General features: G+C 42.6%; 1 long non-coding RNA gene across 1 annotated transcript; it reads right to left on the minus strand.

Annotated features, from left to right (window-relative positions):
- Positions 1 to 8,171: 8,171 nt before the first annotated feature.
- Positions 8,172 to 18,153, minus strand: LOC125695136 (uncharacterized). The gene is made up of 4 exons (XR_007377824.1): positions 18,054 to 18,153; positions 14,051 to 14,164; positions 13,209 to 13,353; positions 8,172 to 9,245 (listed from the first exon to the last, which is right to left on the minus strand). It is a non-coding gene; the product is annotated as an uncharacterized LOC125695136 (long non-coding RNA).
- Between the last annotated feature and the right edge of the window lie 4,401 nt (positions 18,154 to 22,554).

Below are 22,554 nucleotides of genomic sequence, written 5' to 3' on the forward strand. Positions count from 1 at the left end.
GCTTCTGACAGGAGCTTATGCCAGTGTATGTTCAAATCAGCCCAGGGTGGAAGGTCTCTAAGAAGGGAGTGCTTCAATGAGGTTGATGTGTACCTGTCTGGCTCCTTAGGTTAGCAGAGCTAACCTCTTTCAGTGTTGTCTGGATGGTGATGGAGAATTAACTCATGCTCTGTATGATGTATGTGTTCCTATAGGATGAAAGCATAGATTCCTATATAGGAGCTTCACTAAGAAGAAATAATGGAATTTCCATTTGAATCACTTGTGCAGTGGTTGTTCCTTACGTGGCCAATAAACCATACTGATGACTCTGTGTGGCTTTAGGGTGAGCAGGAAGGTGTAGTCAGAGACAGGAAGGCAAGTGCAAAGTGAGGTGAGTGTGACTGGTGCCTGCCAGGCACATCTCGTGTCAGCAAAATCCGGTGCCTTCTCCTGTAGTACATAATTTTATAGGCAGCAGAAGCTGAGTATGCATTTGTTGGGATTTCATTGTAATATTTGCTGTAGTGGTACGTTACCAGGCAATGTGTAGGTTGTAAGGGGAATTCAAGAAGAGATTAATTAAAAGAATGTGATTATGTGCTGTCAGTTTCCATGGCAGAGGGCCTAATAGCCTTGTCTACAGTCACAGCTCATCTGTGGTCTTCCCAAGAACCCCACTGAGTGGGGATGCCTTCAGGCTCATCTGGTTTGCTCTGAAACCTGGTCCCTGATGAAACAGCAAGGCCTGAAGGGGAGCATCTGTGATAGGCAGCATCTTAATACTCCTTTTTTTTTCCCTGTACATCTCCACAAAGGGGCTCTGAATGGTCAGTGTGCCAAAGATGAGCACAGATGGCCATCGGAAATACTGCACACCTCCTTTAAACCAAAGAGGATTTCTTTGTAATGATGAAGAGTAAAGATGTCGAAAGCAATGCTTGTTTCTTTGGTCTTGAAAAGTGGTTGTGTCCCTTTGTTAGCAAGGTGCTGGGGGGGAGCATGTTGCATGTGGAGTAAAGAGCTTGGTCTCCAGACAGAGCTGTGGCACGGATATCCTTGGAGTTGAGGGGAAGAATTGCAATGCAAGACAAAAAAGGCCTTACATTGCCCATCTTCCATAATTTACATGAAGTCTTGGTATTACCTACTTCTTATGTCTTTTATACACGCTGTGTGCATCATGGGTGGACACACACAACCTATCCCAAACCAAATTAAATTCTGCTGACTTTAGCTGACTTTGGAAACTATTGGCACTTCCTAGTAAGAAGCCTTGGTCTGCATGTTTGGGAGATGATCCTGAATCATCTCTGCTTCCTGCATAGAAGAGGTAGTGTGGTTTTTAATTCCTCCATTGTAATTCTGCCCCAGCCCTGGTCCCCTCGATGCAAGCCTCCCATTCATCAGCTCTCTCACGCTGCTTCAATTAAATCCTATTGCGCTCTGAGGCAATGTAGCAGCAGCTCTAGAGAAGAATTGCAATTTGGTAAACAGGCCGGTAAATACGCTACTGTGGATAAATTGGCCATCAGTGTGATAGAGAGAAGTAAAGGAAAATGTGTGATTACAGCTAGTTTTTATGTGCTGGGAAGCTGCTGTGACATTACTAAGAGAAGGAACAATGTTTTTGCACCCCGTGCTTATCCGACACTTTTGTGCCTATTTTATATTAGCTATTTTCAGGCAAATGTTCTACATCTGATACTTCTCGCTTGGAAAGCTACTTTTGAAATAAGCTTGACCTAGATTTTTGTCATGAAAAGCAGCCAGGAAATGTTGTGCTGTTAGTGCCATTTCATCTCTGTGCCTTAAACAGCGCTCATTTAAAAGATAGAGGTTTAATCTGTAGCAGCAGACTGACAGACAGGCTCTCACATTTCAGGCTTGCATGGATTTCAGGCTGAAATTCATTGCTGCTGCTGGAAGAGGGCTCTCCTGGCTGTGTGTGGCTGGGTGCCCAGGTCCTGCTGGAGGCCGTGCCATTGCAGAGCGCCTTTTGGCAGCTGTAACCCCACAGCTTGGGGCTGTGCTCCTTCCAGGCTCCCTCCCTTCCCAGCTGACCCCAGAGCCTCGGCAGCAGGCAGTGGTAATCGCCTTATTCCAGCTCGCTGCCCACGAGGACCTTTGGGCAATCGCTGCCTTAATTCTGGCACCCCAGGCAGTGAGTGAAGGCAGGCTGGTGCCTTATGCCAATGCACTGGGGACTGCCTGAAGCCCTTCTCCATCTCCCTGTCATCCATATGCCATGTGAATTACATACATCCTATTCCAGATAACATCCTTGTAATCCTTTTTATAGCGAGAATGAGGAGAGAGTGCTTAGGAGCAAAAATACTTCTACCTTGTAACTGTGTCCTGGGCCCAGACTCGCACCCATAAGCACAAAAATCTCTGATGTGCTAAATGGCAAACAGAGCAAAACCCACTGAGGATGGAGGGAAGCAGTGATGCTCCCAGGCTGAAGTTCTCTGCTGACACCCAGCTCCGTTGCCATGCTGAGTTCAGCTGAAAGTGGCTCCTGAGAATGGGAAAATGTACGGTAAATAATGAAATTACAACTTCATGGTCAAAGCGAGTGGCCCAGAATAGAGATGTTTTCAGAGCAGATTAGGCATGCTCACAGGGGGGAGGTTCTTGAGAGCATGTTAAATATGCTGCTTTGGGAGGAACTTCAACTGCTTCTGGCTGACAGCAGGGAGGATGTCTTGGGGTGGGAGGGATCACTCATAGCCCATCTTCCATGCTGCGATCTCCATGCCGTGATCAGGGTACAGGCAGCTGCCCTAGGGATGGTCCCTTTAATGAGGCTGTGGGCTTGCAGCATTCATTCAGCCTATGCAGGGTTGATCTGGCTTGCTTGTCCATCACTATCTGTCTTGGTGTGTTTCTATGAAAGAAGCAAGGAGGGGGAATCCACTATCTGGATGATTTCCCTGTAATTCCTGCACTCAATATGAAATCATCCTTGGTCCCATAATGTAGTAATAAAACATATATCTCTTAGAAAGGAAAAACGACTTGAAATACTTGCTTTTGTGGTGTTCTGGCAGTGAATCAGCTGCATTCTCACTGCTGCATACTGGTTATGTTTGAAGGTGAATTTTCTTGTCTCCAAGTTATCCTCAGAGCACCTAGAGCAGATGGACCTGATGCTCATAAAGAGATAAAACACATGCAAAATATTACTCTTTTATGCTGTGCTTTCCCTAGCTGAGCCCAGTGATGCTCCATTGCAGGTGTGAGAGAACCTGCAGTAGTGAAGCTGTAGTACTTAATGAATTGAATTAAATTTTATAAACCATTTCTATCTAAAGGAGTGCTATAAGAAAGACTCTTCAGCTGGGGCTGTTGTGGTAGAACAAGGAGAAATGATTTCAAACTTAAAGAGGGGAGGTTTGGGCTGAAGGTAAGGATATTTTTTCACATTAAGGGCAGTGAGACACTGCACAGTCTGCCCAGAGGGGTGGTGCTGCCCCATCCCTACAGACACCCAAGGTCAGGGGATGGGCTCTGAGCACTGATGGAGCTGTGGGTGTCTCAGTGTGTGGGGGTTTGGTCCTAATGGCCTTTAGAGGTCCCTTCCAAGTTAAACCATTCTGTGATAATGTCTTCAGTGTGCTCTGATGCTGGGGTGGCTCTGCATGGGCCTAAAGCAGTGGTTAGAGCTGTGGGAATGCTCTTCCAGGGCTGCTCTTCCTTGGGTCTGTAGGGTAACTACAGCTCCATTAGCTGCAGACTCCTGGTCAATCTTCTCAGTCTGATCTTCTTGCAGTTTGGAATGCTATTGTTCCTTTCCTTTGTCACCTGCTTCACTGCAGCAGAACACTCAAAGGTTTTTCTGCCAGATGAAAAACACTCTCCTGTCTATGTGTGTCTGTGCACAGATACCACAGGTCAGATGTGCATATTTTGTGTGTTGCTTCTAAGTCTATTAAAGCATTAATTTCCAGCTCTGCTTGGAAGCTCTTCTGCCAAACTCCTATAAGCACCATTACAGTCTCTCAGGTATTCACACCCTTCTCATGCAAATTCAGTTCCAAATTAAAGTAACTTGTATGGAATACAGTAGCACAACTATGTCTTTTTTTTTTTTCCTACTTGCTGTTTCCCATGTTCACTCTTTAATGAGTACCTGCTGGGATAACCTGACCAGAGGATGTGCTGTCCATGAATAGGCCATCAGCTCACATCAGATGTGAGCATTGTGCTGGTTGATGTGTAACCTCTGCTGATACTTCAGATGTGCTTTAGCACACTGACAGGTCTGGGGAATGCTTTGCTCAAAGGCTCAGCTTAGGAGGAAGCTGTAAAGTTTGCAGCCTCCAGCACCCTGAATGAAAATGAGCTGGCAAGGTGGGAAAGGAGGAAGCTCTCCTGCAATTTGTAGAGATGATCCTGATTCCAAATGCCACTTGAGGGATACAGACTGTGATGCTGCTTAGCAACACTTCTGCAACAGCCCTTTGTGGATGTATTCACTGTGATCTTCAGCCATTGTGCTTCTGTAGTACAGAAATGTGGCGCATGTTATTTTGACAGCTATTTGCTTCTTCTGATCCTTTTCCTTAAATTCTTTATCTTATTTGTATCCTAAAATAGACTTCTCTGCTATGCTGTGTGTTCAGCTTGAAACATCACAGCACATTCTTATTTAATTTTTTCCCCATCGCTATAAGGTCACGGGCAGTGAGAGACTTCATGTTGGCAGCATCCAGCAGTCCCACTGGCACAGTGCTATTGATGGCCTGCAATCAGCTTCCTCCTCCCTCACCTGAGCCCAAAGGTTTTTCCCTCGGGTGCTCAGAGCAGCAGTGCTCACATAACAGAGCTGGTGGTGTTATGTTCTTCATTGTGCATCACTATGAGTTCCTCTCTCTGACCTGTGGTGTGTCTGTGAGTTGAGAATCATAGAATCCTAGGGTTGCCTGGGTTGCAAAGGAGCACAGTGCTCATCCAGCTCCAACCCCTGCTGTGTGCAGGTCACCAACCAGCAGCCCAGGCTGCCCAGAGCCACATCCAGCCTGGCCTTGAATGCCTGCAGGGATGGGGCATCCACAGCCTCCTTGGGCAACCTGTGCCAGTGCCTCACCACCCTCTGGCTGAAAAACTTCCTCCTAAAGTAAGTGAGGATGGAATTGTGCCTGATGACTCTTCTTGTAACAAGAAAAAAGGGTTTATTCATTCTGAAAATGATTATTCTAGAATAGGTTGATCTTTCCGCCTGTTCCAGATCCTGTTAATATACATACATAATGGATGTGATCGATTCCAGCTTTGACCAAAAGGAAAGTAGCTGTAAATGCTGGCCAAAGGATTAGCTTTGTTTTTATTGGAGTTTCATGATCCTTGAGGTCCCTTCTAACCTGGGCCATTCTGTGGTTGTTGCAATTGTCCAAAAGCTGCACTGGGTTCAACAGGGAGTAGATTCAATATTCTTGACTCTTGCTACACGCTGTGTTATGTTCTCTGGGGTATGGTAAGAGCTGGGAAGAAAACTAAGCACCCATAATGAGTTACCAGAGAAAATTTAAATTTCCAAACTGGTTTTCTTTATCGTGTTGAAAAGGAAATTTGAGGTTTTTGTGCCTTCCCATAAGGAATGGGAGCCCAAAACAAAAAGCAGAACTTCTTTAGTATGTTGTTAATCTTGTAGAAGACCCAATAAATTGCTAAATCATAGAATCATAGAATGGTTTGGGTTGGAAGGAGCCTTTTAGATCGCCTAGTTCCAACCCTCTGCTATAGACAGGGATACCTCCCTGTAGGCTACGTTGCTAAATCCTCTCTCCTATAAGATCTAGTGCTTAGAGTGTTCACTCCAGCCCTTTTTCTTTCATTCGTTGGCACTTTTAGGGCTGACTGTTTCAGAGGGGTCTCGATGCGTCAGGATTACATGATGGGGATGATGGCTTCTATTTGGGTTGCCATGAATCGCAGCTCTGCTTGCTGAGCACTGCAGTTTGCAGCTAGCCCTGCAGTGTGTTAAGCTGTTATGCCACATTTTGCTTGTTTAGGGGAGCTGCGTTTCTAATTAAGATTACAAATAAGTTATGACTCAGAGTCCAATAAAAACACAATGTGGATTTCATACCTCTAAATTTAATTTACTCCCCCATAGGCTGAAAATCCTTATAAATTCAGCAAGTGCAGGAAAAACAATTATTCTAATTAAAAGAAAAGATTTGATTAAGCTACTTTACATTTTATTCTAGTCTCAGATACCTCACGGACTTTTACCGCCCTGTCCATTGAGAAAGAAAATCAAAGTGATCTAATTGAATTACAGATTAGCATCTTGTTGACAAATGCTTGAGAGCATGGTACCAGCAGGAATAAGCAGAAAAGGAGCTGTGATGGGTAAAAGCAGAAGATTTTCAAAGGCCCCAAGCCTTAGTTCCGATGTACAAAGCTAGAAGGGACCTGTTGGGTCTGACAGTTTGTTGTTCCACTTAGCACAGGCTGCTGGGGTTCATCTGAGTCTGTGCTCACCTGAATGAACGTGGGTGGAGTGAAAGAGGAATGGGAAATGAGTGGAATGGAGAATTCACTTGTCTTGTAAAGTTGTTTAGTAAAGTTTTGTAAAGTCCTTAGCAGCCACTGACAGAAGTGAGCAAGAGGCTGGGCTCTGGGGGTCAACTTGAGTAGAGCCCTGGGGTTCGGGCTGGTGGAGGTTGGCAGTGAGCTTAAGTGTGTGAGAACCAGTGGGAGTGGAGGGACAAACCCTGCCCACGTTGGGTACTCAGTGGATCACACAGCTTGCTGGGCAGCCTGCAACTTTAGCAAGTGCAGAGCAAAGCACATAGTGTGCATTTAAGGGAGTGCTCGGGATCAGGGCAGCTTCTGTCTGTTTCAAACCTAAGCCCAGAACACAGAGCCATCAATGCATGCTGCTGGGGTGACACAACAGCGTAAAATACACTGCCAGCAGCAGAGCTGTGTTTTCCAAAGTCATCCACCATAAATTGCGGGGACTGCAGACACCTGAAACTTCCTGATGATGCATTGCCCCCTCTCCAGCACGTATCGTTTGTCTGTCGGTGATTTATATGGTGCCACCAGACTGAAAAGCAAGAGTGTCTTTTACATGCGAAGGAAGTGCAGCACAAAGCATACCTGAGTGCTCCAGGCCTACGTGCCTTTTGAATAATTACCACCACTGTGCAGATGATGACTGTAGCAGCTGAATTTATGTGCAGGCTTCCACATCTGAGCATATCCACGTAAATATATATGACCTGGTAAGTGTATACATAACTCAGGGAGGCATGAGGATGGCATTGTCTTCTCAATAGCGTTGAGTCCATCATCTGCTGTCCTGAATTTTTGTGATGGTGCTGTTATCCACAGTGTTAGATAACCAATGGAGAAAGATATTTTTTCAATGGGCAATAAATGCATAGTCCATAAATATAGTGGAACCTCTCGTAGGGAAGTATGATGGTACATAGCACAGTTGGTTGGTGCCTGATGGGTGATAAGCAAGCCCTTGCACTCTGTTTCTAGTTTCTTTGTGCTTCTGTTACCTGTAATGCAACAACCTGCCCATAGTGATGATGATCAATTTTGAAGATGCATAGATAGAAAAAGCAAAGCCAGGTAGAATTATGTTATTTTGGTGAAAAGCTGAAAATAATTCTTCTGGTCACGCATCTGTTGTAGGGCTGAGACTTTTAGGCTTTGCCTGTTACAAATGCATTGAGCTGCCAGGAATGGGGCACCTGGGCAGCAGTGCCAGGGCCTCAGGAAATAATTTCTTCATCGTGTCTAACCTAAATTCTGTTTCTTTTAGTTTAAAGCCATTCCCCATTGTCCTATCTTTGTCTGCCTGTGTGAAAGGTCACTCTCCTTCTGTCTATCATCTCCCCTTAAGTACTGAACACCATAGTGAAGTCTCCCCGGAGCTTCTCTCCAGGCTGAACACCCCCAGCTCTCAGCCTGTGTCCATAGGAGAGGTGCTCCAACCTCTGAGCATCCTCATGCCCACCTCTGGAATCACTCCAACAGCCTCATGTCCCTCCACATGTGGCAGGGTTGGAGATTCATGATCCTTGAGGTCCCTTCCAACCCTGGCCATTCTGTGATTCTCTCTGTGCTGGGGCCCAGGCCTGGATGTGGCACTGCAGGTGGGGTCTCACGAGAGCAGAGCACCTTTTGTCCACAAGGACCCCCATCCTTCCACAGGGCTGCTCTCAGGGAGTCCTCCCAGTCTGTCCACATATCTGGCTTTGACCCAGCCAGATGCAGCAATTATGTGTTTTCCTATCACATAGGAACAGGTGCTGTAAAGAACTGATGATGTTAAACTCAAGTATCTGTTTCCATTAAAATCTGATAGAAACTCTTTTCAACAACTTAGATCTTTTCCTTCAATATTTTATTAGAGAAAATATTGCAAAACTTAACATCCAGGAACCTTGGCTTTATGTTGCTCTTACAATTCTAGCAGCTTTTTATAGCAGCTTTGCAGAGGAGAGCTCCTGGCTATTCCAAGGAGAACCACTTAAATGTTGATAGTCTTAGTTTTCACAGTTATTTTAAGACTGAATCATTTAAAACTGAATTTGGAGAAGTGCAAACTTTGAAAAGAAATGTCTAAAGATTCATTTAAGTTCCAAAGCCAGGTTTACTCATACAGCTCTATGTAGAAGAACAGAAAACAGCTCAGAAACTCTCAGCGGTGGATCTTGTGATCTTTGGGGGTTTTTGGAGACTTTTCATTCACGCTGAAGATTCCTTCCCAGTTTCTTAGAGAAAGGGAACACAGTTTGCTGAAAGCTCTGGTTTTTCAGTTTTAGCAGCAGCATGAGCAGATTATAGGCCTGGATAGCTACCAATGTGATCTGGAGATCCCAAATCCTCGTAATGCCTGCTGAGATTGCAGAAAACCCATTGTTATTCAGCCTGGTACTTTCAACCAGAAGATTCCAAGTTTCTGAAACTGAAAATGTGCTATGAAACAACTGTCTTCAGCCAATAAATAGCCCGCAGCTGCATTTGGAGATGTTGGTTTGATCTGCAGTAAACGAAAAATCTGCAGTGATCAAAACATGCATACACAAAATCTTCTTTTTGTGGATTTTTTTGTTGTCATTTGGAATACGTGTCGAGCCATTCATTTTTCCTCTTGGAAATATTTGTCTTCCTTTAAGTAGAGAGGGTTCACATAAGCTGGACAGGCACTCAATGAGGAGACTGTCCATCCAAAGCAGGCCAAGCTCTGGTTCCCATGGAGGATTGAGGCCATAGGTATGCAGTGTAGCCACCTGATGCAAAAAATAGAAGTGTTTAAAAATCATCCTCCCTCTGTTCTAGACATCCTTGCAGCTTGCATAGCTGGAGGGAAAGACTTTTCTCCGTCTGATTTATAACAGAATAGTACACGCAGTGGAGAGTCTGTGTTTTGCTTTGTATTCCATTTCTAAGGGATTGAAAGAAAATAGAGGAGAGCTACCTGTGTGTCATGAACACAGCAATGAGAATGGACGAACCCTGTGTCTCCTTGTCTGATGGCAGCAGGGGGCTGGATTTGATTGGCTTAAAGCTCCTGTTTTCTTTGTGCCCAGGCATGTCAGGGAGGTCTGGGGCTTGCAGGTTCAGTCACTTCCCTGCCCACCAGGATGACAACAGACAAAGCCAGCAATGACATGAAAAGCTGCAAACGTTGTTCTGCTGGGGAATCATGCAGAGGGGTGGAGGTGAAGTAGGGAAACGTCAGCTAGAATGGCTCCTGCCAAAAGGTGAAGGGGAAATCTGTGTTTAGAAGGAACCTGAAGACGGCACAGGCAGGAGGCATGGATGCATTGGCACAGCATCTCCCAGGGCAATGCTGCATCAGGAATGTGTGCTTTGGAGTGCTTCTTTACTAGCTTGGACCAAACTCACTGTGAAAAGCTCTGTGAAACCAGCAGAGCTCTGTTCAAGACAAATGAGAAGCAGAATTTCTTCACACATTACACAGTTCTGAGGACGCTGTGGATGCTATAAAACCATTTGGCAATGTCACTAGAATAAGGGTCTGTAGACTTAAGTCTGAGTAGACTTAAATATGAACGTGCCTCACCGCTTGGCACAGGATGCCCAGAGCTTTGGGTGCCCCACTGTTGGAGGTACCCAAGGCCAGGGCAGCTAGAGCTGATGGGGGACTTCCCAGCCTGCAGCATGGGGTTAGAACTGGATAATCTTCAAGGTGTCTTTCAACCCAAGCCATTTGATGCTTGGTGCTCTTGGCTCTGCACATTATCTTCTTCCAGCAGTGATCAGACAACAGTTTTTGTTTTGATTTGCATTGATATTTCTTGAAGTAAGCGCAAGGTTTTGACCACGTTCTTTCACCTCGCCCTGTGAGGTGAGGCAGGCATGTCCAACCTGCAGGTTGGCCCAGCCCAGCTCACCCTATGGGCATCCCCTGCCCCACACCATTGCAGGAGCCAGCAGTCTGGCCCAGCCCTCAGCACCAACCAACCAGCAGTGCACTCAGTCAACCTAAATACATTAGCTGTGAATTTCCAAATTGAATGCATAGAGCTGCAATCAGACATTCAACTCTGAAGGTTGGATGTTAGGAAAAATTTATTCTCTGAAACAGTGGTGAGGTTTTGGCATAGGCTGCCCAGGGAGTGGTGGAGTCACTGTCCTGTGCTCAAGAACCATGGAAATGTGGCACTGAGGTACGTTGTCAGTGGGTGGTATTGGTGGTAGGTGAACCATTGGACTAGATGATCTTAGAGATCTTTTCTAATCTTAATGACTCTATGAAGTCTGATCATGCCTCTCTACTAGGCTTTCATAAGCCCTCTCTTACCAGAGAGACTCATCCCTCATTTCACCACTCTTTGGCATTATGTACAAGAACTATTTTGAAGGGTGAAGCACAGGAAGAGCAAAATTTCACCATAATTCTCTACTTGGGCAGATTTTGACAAGGACAGCATACAGGCTCTTGTTCATTGCTGGCAACAGTGCATAGCTAATGGTAGTGACTGTGTTTAAAAATTTTTGATGATTGTTTACAATATCACTAATTCTTTTCAAAAATAGGGCTTAATTAGGGCGTGAATAAAGTAGTTCCAGTGATTCCAAGGTAGCAAACTGCTGCCTGTTGGTAAAACTGAAGCAGCTTCTTATCACTGATGCACAGTGCTTGGGAGCACAGCATAATCTGACGATAATAGTCATTTTTTTTCCAAATGCTGTTATAAAGGGAAGCCATCCCCTGTTATCTAGATAGAAAACTTTAGGAATATGAAATCGTTTTTCTTTTTTCTTTTTCTATCAAGTTGCACATTTAAGGCTTTTTGTGAACAAACATGCAGGTGTCTTCAAAGAACTGTCACCATGCATTTTTTTTGTAGCTTTTCTAAGAGATGGCATAATCTATGAGGAAAAAACCATTCAGCTAAGGATAAGAACTAAGTGCTGGTGCTGTTTTTAATAAACATCCATTAAATTCATGTGATATCGTATTATGTTGCAGTGTGTGCTTGTAAAAAGCTTCGTACAACTGTTTCATACTCAGTAATTTGCAAGTGCTTCTGCAATAAAGAGAATAAAATGCTGCCTTTTGTAATATAGCAGGGAAATGATCACCTTTTTGATCTTTTTTGCTTGCATTATTTGAATGCACATTTTACTTAAAGCACTACTACAATGGTTGCCAGCATTGTCAGTTTTTCAGAAACCAATTCCGTAAATATTCCACACTGACTGCTGTAATGATTTTCCTAAACATATAGATTGAGGGTTTGTTCCTGTTTATAGAAATAGAAAATGAACGAATTGGTCTATTCCAGTTCTACAAAATCAAACCAACTTTGATCACTCCCAGAAATACTTTTTCTGTTTTACTTTTCTCCTCTCTTTTTCCTCTTCCCCTCGAATTTGAAAAGTAAGCATTTGGACCAAATATTCTGGTATTTTCATTGTCCCATGACATGCCCTAAAAATAACCAGAAAATTGAAGATCATTCAGGAGAATTCTTTTTTTCCCTTCATTCTTAAATTGGTGGCACTTTAGTTATTCCTGCTTTAGTCAGACACGTTTCTGATGCATATGGAGTGCAGGGGCATTGCAAGCCACGAGATTGTTTTACTCACTTTCTGCTATTTGTGAATACCTTAGCTGATAGTCATAATTCACTGTTGTTTCCCATCATTCCTGGTGATGTTGATGAGACAAGTAGTTTAACAATTTCTGCTGGTGTCTGGAAGCATTCAGCTTCCTAAAATAAAACCAAAGCTACTCCTTTGGCCAGCATTTGCAGCTACTTTCCTTCTGGTCAAAGCTGGAATTGATCACATCTATTATGTATCTATATTAACAGGATCTGGAAAGGGTGACAAGATCAACCTATTCTGGAATAATCATATTTTTACCTTTTTTTATTGTACAAGAAGAGTCATCAGGCATAATTTCATCCCCCCCTATTTTAGGAGGAGGTTTTTCAGCCAGAGGGTGGTGAGGCACTGGCACAGGTTGCCCAAGGAGGCTGTGGATGCCCCATCCCTGCAGGCATTCAAGGCCCGGCTGGATGTGGCTCTGGGCAGCAAAAATGGGCTGCTGGTTGGTGACCTCCTGGAATGTGAAATGGGCCACTGGTAGGAACCATTTTTACAGCAGAAGTGAATGCTCCACAGATAAACTGAAGTGGTGTTGATGCTTATGTTTTCTTCTCTGCCCCCAGATAAAATCACAGTGGAATCTATTTTGTCACATTTGATGTGTCACCCTCTGATAACCAATGTATGTTTTGCCAGGTTTTTTTTCCTCCACTTGTTGTACAATATTCTCCCCATGCCGTCTTCCTCCATCTTGCTTTAAAGCTATCATGGAAGTCATGGTTTGGAGCCTTGCTCAATCGCAATAGAAGGCATCGGTGCCTCTCACCCATGCACAGAGCACACTACAGTGTCACAGAGACATTGTCTCTGCATGGCATGACCTGACAGTTCCACCCTGTGTCCTGACAATGTCCTTGCCATCTCCAAATTCTCGATCAATGCCTTGTTTCAGGATATGTGCCAGTAGTTCTATGGGAATTTTTATTAGGTTGAACTAGGAAAAAAGCATTATACATCTCAATATGTCCTGCGTTATTAAATGTGCATTTTCACATTTCAGCAGCTGAGGACCAGTTTGCTGTTACTTAACTACTTACATACTCAACATAGTGTTTTATGCTTGGCTTTGATGTTTGTCTACCCATAGGATCTCCCCTTGTTCTTCATACCTTTTGATTTTGTCCATTGTGTGATTATTGTTTTTTCATTCCCTTGCACTGAGGTGAGACAACTTGCAATTTCTGTGACCTCTGTTCCCATCTTGTAGCGTAGTGTAAAAAGAGTGTGAAGTTTGAGTGCGTGATGCTTTCCATCCTGAAGGAGAGAAACATTACGGTTTTGTTGTTGTTCTGCTTCTTAAAATGATAATTTGGTCTTCTCAGTTGTTTGTAAAACGTTTTTTCTTCTGAAGGAAAATAAACAGCTGTTGGAATCAGAGGTGAAAGACACAGCAGAATTGGAATTTTTTAAAGCATATTTTATATGTAATCAGCTAGCTAAATCAATCTGCGAGGTTGATTCCTGATTGCATGAGGTATTTAAAACACAAAGTGAGAATATTGCGACCATTTACTTTTTCTGGCTGAATTATGCTTGTATTTTCATGGAAATACATAAGCTGTCAGTGTTTGATTGACACAAAGATTTCTACACCTTATTTTTTTTGCTTTTTGTGTAGGCTTCAGTATGCTACATCGTTTCCATCTCCTTAATGAAATTGTGCAGTTGGGTTTTTTGGTTTGTTTGTTTTTAAGTCTATTCAATAGTTCTTTAAAGTGCAATTTACTGCTCTTCAGTTTTACCAGGCAAAGATGGCACCATGTAGAGAGCAAGTGCAACCTAATGGAAACAAATCTTGGGGGTCAAACACAAGAAGTTATGGGCAGTTGTAGCCATACAGCCCCACCTCAATCAGTTAGTGGGAGCAGATGCTGTGGTGCTGATCAAGCAGATGAAATCAGGTGCTGGAGGGGTCTTGCTGCAGTGAAGGATAGTGAGATTGAGCACAAACCTGTTGCTCCTGGCCATCTGCACAGAGGCTGAGCAGCCTTGACAGCATGGCTGACCTCGCTGCCAACCTCATCTTGCCATGTGCTGGTGCATGACCGGGCCTGCTGCAGTGTCCCTGAAACAAGCCACAGAAATAAGGAGAAATGTGAGCTGTGGCCCAGGGCAGGATAGGAGCTTTGTCTCTTTTGCTCTCTTAATAACACATTAACATACACCCATCCCTGGAGGTGTCTAAGGCCAAGCTGGGGGTGGCCTTGGGCAAGCTGATCTATCACTTGATCTGGTGGTTGGCAGCCTTGCCTGTGGCAGGGGGTTGGAACTTGATGATCCTTGAGGTCCCTTCCAACCCAAGCCATTCTATGTCTCTGTGATTCTATAATAGGACTCTCTTCCTGCCCTCTTCTACTACCTGTTGATGTGTGATGAATTGAGACCCTAAAAGGGACTTGTATTCTGCCTTTTATCAATGCTGCTTCTCCTCGTTTCTGCTTTGTCCTTTATTTATGGGGTGCTCTGGTCATTGATGTGCTGGATGGAGAAATTTGGGTGCCTTCAGGCAGCAACATGAAACAGCAAGAATTTTCCATCTATTTTCTATATGCCAGCTGTTTGTTTGTTCAAATTCTAATATAGGTAAGGAGAAGTGACAAGGAATGACAGCAGCTTTGGAGCCTAGCCTTAGGAGGGCTAAGAAAAAAATGAGGAAGCTCACAATGTATAAATGAAATAGCACATTTCTTGTAGTTGGGGATCTCAGAATTCCTTTTAAGCACCTCTATTGAAGCCACCTTCTTACTGGATTATCAGGATATTTTTTGTCCTTTTGAGATAAAAAAAAGTTTTAAAAGGTGTATATATATTTAAATCCCACTAATTCCTGTTTTAGTGCTGTGCTGTGCAAATCCTGCTGATCCATGTGCTTGCATGTCTCCAGCCTCATGCACTCACTCCAGCACACATGCAAGCAGAAGCTAGTCATTAAAACAATTTTGCTGAGCCCCACTGAAAGTTGTTCCAAAATCAGCTTTTAATGTCAGCAGTTTTATTAGGAAATTAGAAGTAGACAAGGAAAGATGCTGGAATGTCTGAAGCATGTGAGCGTTAGCTTGCAATAAGGACTTTGAAAGCATTAACCCTCTGCTGACCAATCTGTTTATTGAGCATTGCTGCATGGGTTTAATATACAGAAGCTGAGGATGTTGGTGGGAATGTGCCCTTGGTTTCTTTGTGCTCCCTGAGGAAAATCTCAGTGCCATCACATCACTAAAAGCTCCTCTTCAACTCTCGTAAGCACTTTCTCAGACACCTATTTGGTATAGCATTTGTTAAACACATCCCCTACATTCTGAGGGGGTTTTCTAAGTACTGGTGATTTTTCTTTTTCTTTATTTTTTGCTTTTTGTGAGGAAAAGGAAGGGTGTTCGTGGCTCCATGACCATAAATGGTTCATGCAGGCACCAAAGCAGGGTATGGTCTCCTTTGAACCACCCACTACTGCTGTGTTCACGCACTGGTTTTCACTAACACACACAGAGAAAATGCAACCAAAGCTGCCACTCGTGAAACTAGGCTGCTTTGTCTAAATATGCCTAAATTCTTTGTTATTGCGAGTCTCAGAAAACAACTTCCACATTATTAACCATACTGTCTGCACTCTTTTCCTTTGGCTCATCTCTCCTGCTTTTCGTGTCTAAGGACAACAGAAGAAAACAGTTAACTGTGGTGTATTAACCCAGGTTGCCAACGAAATACAGCAGTGCTCTGCAAGCCTTGGGGGATACTCACAGCCTTTCAGCTGAGGTGTTTGATTCTAGCAGATCGCATCTGTCTTGCTGCCAAAGATAAAACTCTAATTCCACCTACAACAGCAAAGAGATACCTGCAGGATATGTCTGTGTTAGGCACGTGGTCTACCTCCAGCAAAAGCCTTATGTTTGATTTTTAAGAAATGCTAACTTTGCCCACTGGACATCGCTTCCTCCTTGCTCCATTTGGCTCCATTTATTGGTTATCTGCTTTCATTCCCTTACTACTGCTGTAAGGTCAGATTGCCCTGCATCACTTTTATTGCACCTCCAGGATTTTATGCTGTGTGTGTGTCCTTGATCATCTCCTCCGTTCCCTAAATATTCCCCATGTGAGATCAGCAGGGCTCATCATGCCCAAGACCGCTCCAAGCTCTGGAAGAGAAGTTTTGATGATCCAGACTCCTTGATGTCCGTCCTGTCACACACATCCCAGGTATCACTGCAAACACCTGAGCCCACAGGCAATGCAACACTGCTGAGGTCTGCACTGCCTCTGTGAGAGTGACAGCAAAAGAGTTAATGCACTTTTATAGACTTGTAGCTCCTCGAGCATCACACGGTGCGCCGTTCTCCTTGCTTTTAGACGCCTTATGGAGAGCCGTAAGATTTCATCGCCTGGTGTCAGCCATGACAGATGTGCTGGCTGAACGGAGCACTCACACTGTAAATGAGAAATGATGACTCCAGGAGCACTTTGATGAATTTGGTAAAAATCAGACATCGCTTTCGGTCCAGATAGTCAGGAAGAGGAATTAATGGAAAGGTTGCTGGAATGATAATAATCTGTAAGAGCATATGTTATGAGCAGTTAATAATGTCCCTTCCTTGTTTGAAGCCATTATTTCTCATTTAGCAGATCTGAATGACTAAATAACTTATATCTTTACTCATTCCATTCCCCAGCACCAAATTATATTACAGTATAAAGACTGAAGTTATCTGAAGGGTAAAAAGAAAATAGAACAATACATTAAAGTTGAGTTTTAAATAATCATGAATTTTCTTAAGTAGTCCTTTGTAAAATCACATTCTCTCAACTCCTTGAATTACACAGTACTTCTGAAACATGAAAGCAGTGACATCTCGCATGCTCTGAATGAATATCTGCTACTTTAGTGGCAGTCTGTATATCAGTGGGGCAGAACAGATAACCGCAGGCATTTTAGAGCAAAAAATTACAGGACTGAGGATAAATGAGGAGGGGCTGATCAGTTATGGGAATTGTCAGTTTTCATAGATCGACATCTCTTAGCAATTACTTTTTGTGGATTTGTGGCCTCGCAGTTCTTATTATATGGATGTTTTTACCAAATGTTTTCAATGGTTCCTGTTGAAGAAGAGCAACTGCTTGGGTCACCTCGCCATGTAACCAAAGTCTTCCTTGGAAGCACTCAGATATGTTGGCTGAGCCAATGCCAAGGTTGGATCTATCACTGTGTACCCACTGCTTCTCCCTGGCCCTCAATCTCTACTGTTGATACTACATGTTAAATGAAATTTCATTTTTCCATTATAATTATCACCTCCATCGCTATGTGTTTCAGAAAGAATGACATCAACTTTGGGCCAGTGTGTTTGAGGTCTGAAGAACTTGAAGTTGGAGACTGAAATGTGACAAGGGGGGGGGTTTTATTAGACTATTATATTCTTTTCCTGAGGATATTTTCAGATCAAGATCTGTGCTAGGATGTTGATTGTCAACCGTGGCTTCTCTAAATTCTGTCTATAGCTCCATGCTTTATTTCCCCAATAGCTTTTAGCATTCTTTCTGAATTCTAAATAGCCATGCCCATCTTTGGGATGGAGAAGTCATTGATGGGTGGTGAAAATCTGGGTGACTGAGCACTGACACAGGTTGCCAGGAGCATTATGAAGTCTGCTCCTTAGACATAAGTTGTATGTGGAGCAGGAAAACTGAAAGAAAGGATAATAAGGGTCAGAGCAAGAGAAATTCTCCATGGCAGGGCACGTGTGTGCCCAAAAGGACTGTGGTCCACAGACGACCTACATAATAGAATTGAAAAATTAAGGACATGCAGTGGAGAAGGAGAGTGTTAAGGAGAAAATGCTGTGCAGCTTTCATTCATTTTCAAGGAATGAATATTTGAAAACTTCCTGTATTTATCCACGTACAGCTCTGTGTAAAGTTGTTATTCATAGCAAAATATACCTCCAAGGGTTGGGGATGTGTATTACCTGCACTTTTTTTTTCCTCTGAAATGGAAGGCATCTCTGTCTGTAGTAAGAATGGTCCACTTGCCACTACAGAAACGTGATAGATCAGTGCCATCTTCACTTATCAGCCAGACTGATGCTCCAAGTTCACATAAAACAGAGAAAAAATGAATTTGTTACAGACAAAAATTAAATGTAAACTATATGAAAAGCTGTCTAAAGATTATAAGAGCATATATATTTTTTTTTCTCTACGGAAGCCCATAAATTCAATACAGTCAATATTTAAGCCTTCTTTTAACTTGGAGAAAACCACAGTAATCAGTCGCCTACAGGGGAAGCTTTTTGTCTCCATGTTCCAGGAGAATTCGTATTTTCTTTCTTAAATTATCAGGTGCCTTAAATGCACTGCGAGAAAAAATACAATAATTTCTCCTGCTGCAGAGCATGATAAATTTCACTTAACTGTAACAAAGCCAAATCTTAGGTATCAATTCCCATTTTCTGTTCTGGATGATCCATCATATTCAGGAAAGGACAATCTTACTCGCTCAAAAAAAAAGGAAAATTTTCCTATTCTTCTCACTGCCAAAGCTTTCAGATCCATTACGTTGGCATTTTAATAGATGAATGCCTCCAGGGTATGAATCAGATTCATCCTTTGACTGTTCAAACATACAAAACAAGGTGTATTATACATAATAACTCCTCCGACTTCTCCTGAGCGTTAAAATAGAGAGAAGATTTATGCAAAAAATGTCAGTGCTGATATTACTGGAACTACTCAAGAACAGTCAAATTCTTGGTTAAATTATATATTAATGTCATACAGTTTTAATACAAGAGACATGACAACTCCCTCCTAAGTCTTAGGAGGTGTGAATTTTAAAATCTGGCAATGGAAAGAGTATTACTTAAGTAGTGGAACTTTGGTGACTATGAGGCCTTTGTATGAATTTCAAGTGCATTTGGCTGGAGAATTTTTTCACATTCAAATAAAAACGTGTGTTGAACAGTGCTGGTAGCCAGATCTGCACTAGTTGAAAAGCATCTGCCTCTGGAATTCAGTTGGGATGAGCCAAGTGAGGTTCTGAGGCCAAATTCAATGAATATATGGAATGGAGAAGTGATATCCTAAGGATATGTTTTCTATTCGATGGGTATAATGAAGTTATTTATTTTAATTAATTAATCCAGGATAGAAAAGAGGGAAAGAGAGAAAAACAAATGCTAAGAACATCGTACAAAATCCTTTTCATTTAGAGGATTTACACAATCTTACTAAGTAAAATGTCCCGAGGACATGGAGACAAAAGTCTCTATTTAATTTGCCAGTCAAATGACAGTTTCTTGTCAAATTGGGCAAAGAGGGTATGAGCAAGGAATTTCATTTCAGTGCCCAGGAAAAACACAATTACTACACCCAAATCCCTGTTCTGAAGGAGCCTGCTCCCGTGTGAAGGTCAATCCTGCCCTAGCTGTCCCTTATAGAATATATAGCTGTTCCCTATGGGAACAGTGGAAATGGATGCCCAGTGCTGAGTGAGATGTGGAACCATGCAATTATTCATCTTGGAAAAACTGTCTGAGATCCCCAAGCCCAACCCAGCCCACCCTGCCATGCCCACTGCCCCTTCACCACCACCTTGAACACCTCCAGGGATGGTGATCCCACCACCTCCCTTAAGAGTCAGAGCTGTACTTACAACTTCTGCACTCCTAAAGACAGATGGGACCATGGCCACACTCCTGGCTCTGACTTCTCTACCACTGTAGGAGGCCTGGAAAATGTGTGGTTGTGCAAGCAGTCATTCACCAACTCTCACCCCCAGGGCAAGGAGAAAGCAATGGAAGAAAAACGAAAAGTGAAGAAATGGGAAGAATAAGGATCAAAACTAATTATAGCTGGAAGAAACACAAGAAAAAGTAGCAGTAAAACACTAAGAATAAAGACAGAAAAATGTAGTTTTGTTATTTTGTAAGCAAGAAGAAAAAACATGAAGTCTTGAATGTTTAAAAGAGCTTTTTTTTTTTTTTTTTTTTTCCCTCCTCAGTCTTCATAGAAAAAAAATACAAATACTAATAAGTTGTTCCTGAGAATAAATATTAATGTAGCAATCAACTACACTGTTCAGGATTGGTGCAACAATATTTATCTTCGTTGTATTTATTCAACCCATCAAGACCTAATGAAACCCATCTGAGCGCTTAAGGAATTAAACACACCACTTTCTGAGCCATTAATGTCTACTGTGGAAAACTCAGACAGGGAAGGCGAGGTCCCCAAAGTACAGAAAGGAAGAAATAAATACACAACCTCTCTTTGAAAAGACAACAGATAAGGAGACAGAGCTGTAGACTTACCAGCATAACCTCTGCAGAAAAGGACAGTGAAGCATTGTTTAGCAATCTATTTAAATGTGCTAGGTGAAGGTGAGATGACATAACATCCAGTGTGTTTTCCTCATAGTGTCAAGCCAACACATTTTGTGTTATCAAAAGAGTAATTAGAGAGAAGGAATTGCTGCTTTGGCTCTAGCAGCTCTTTTTACATACTCACACCTGATATTCCCTTGAATGAATGACTACTGATGGGTCTTCAACTTATGCACTATCTGAGACGTTCTAATGTGTGGCTGTGAAATCATTTTTAGTGGTGGTACTAAAGCATTTCTTTACCACAGAATCATAGAATCACTCAGATTGGAAAAGACCTTAAGGATCATCAAGTCCAACCACAATGTCACCATACTACCTTATGCTTGATGAAAACATCCTTAGAAGCTTTTGGTCGTGTCTCAGAGCAGGGAGATGGAAAAACTGACCTCCCTCCTAAGGTCCTTTGAAGATTTGTTTTCCAATGGCTATAGCATTCTTGTACTATGATAATTCAGTGAAGCAGTTGGAAAAATGTCTTGTCGTTACATTGGTGGGGATTATCTGCTTTTGGGAAGATTGTTGTTTGTATTTATAGAAATGATGATATTAAGGAGACAGATACATTTCAATAGCCGTATTGCTCTAAGGTGGGAGCAGGATTACAAATACAGAGCCACCAGCCTGTGTGATTACCCTGATAGAAGTGATAAGTAACGTACCACAAAACAGAAATTATTGCCTATTAAATGCAATTGGGTTGTTCTAAGAAGGAAACGTCCGCGTTGCCTAAAGTCTCTCTATTATGAATATTAACTTAAGCTACCTGCTTTCTCATGTCACTTGTTTGTTTCTTACTTCATTGTGAGCTGTCAGGGGCTGTACGTGCTGCTGCTGTCTGGCTGTAGCAGAGCAGGCACTGTGGATACGAAGAAATGGTCATAAGAGAGGGGCAGCACAGCATCCCGCTGCCCATGGGTGAGCTCTTGGGATGACCAATGGATGGGAGCACGCACCTGTCAGCACACCAACTCTCTCTGCTCCGCTGCATTGTGAGCCTGGGCCCATAGAACCACAGAATGGAGGGGGGCTGCCTCAGCTAAGGGACCTGCCAACCTGCAATAGGAACAGTGAACGGTTAGACATGCAAACAAGTGCTATTTAGCATCAAAGGAAGTAAATTCTGAAGTATGATATTCAAACACACGATGATGAACTTCGCCATGCTGTTACAACTTCAGGTTTGTTTTATCAGCTAGTTGTCTTTTTCTTTCTTTCTTTTCTTTTTTTTCTTTTTTTAATCTTACACACAAAATATTTGGTGTCAGTGGAGTAATTTATCAGGCAATAATAAAGTTCATAGCCTTTTTTATAAATTAACTTTATGGAATATTACCTACTTCTAGTTCTCAAACAGCAATCCTGATGATTTATGACACTTAATGACACTGGATGGCATAATGCACTTATTTATTCTAAAATCTCTGCCATGCAAAGCACTGCACAAAGAAAAATGTCATGTTTTTACAGTACCTAAGAGATTCAGAAAGAAAATGTAGAAAACTGAGCTCTATTTCCATTCTAGCAGCCAGATTCATTAAAGAAATTAAATTAAATTGAAATTAATTCTGGAAGATCCTCCACATGCTTAAGACAGCATATCTCCCTACAGCCTTTTGTTGTTACTATTCTTTCGGCTTTTCTGCCTGATCAGTTAAGAAATGACAATTAATGTCACTTCAGAAATGAGCTTGGTTTCCCTGAATGTGGGAGCCAATTTCTTTCTGAGATTATTGAAGCACTGAGCACGGGTATTGATTCTGTTCTATGGTGCAGTAGAACTCACACCCATCCACACTTACTGCACTTGCAGCTTCGAGGCTGTGATAAATGCAATCCCTTTCACTTTCCACCATTGGTCTTCATGAGCGCTTTGGTTGCTGAAGTATTTTTGGTACATGAGACAAATGTTATCAACATTTGAAGTAATGAAAGGGGATGGTAACAGCTGGCTAGATTTTAACAATTCTCTCGGTGCAAATATTAATTAAATGCAGGATACTAATTTCCTTTTCTATCGCTATCAGCTGCAGATTGCAGTTCTAGTTACACGATCCTTCTAGGTGGTCATAAAGATGGAGGTGGG

Source organism: Lagopus muta, chromosome 6, assembly GCF_023343835.1.
Source record: "Lagopus muta isolate bLagMut1 chromosome 6, bLagMut1 primary, whole genome shotgun sequence".
Classification (NCBI taxonomy): Eukaryota; Metazoa; Chordata; class Aves; order Galliformes; family Phasianidae; genus Lagopus; species Lagopus muta.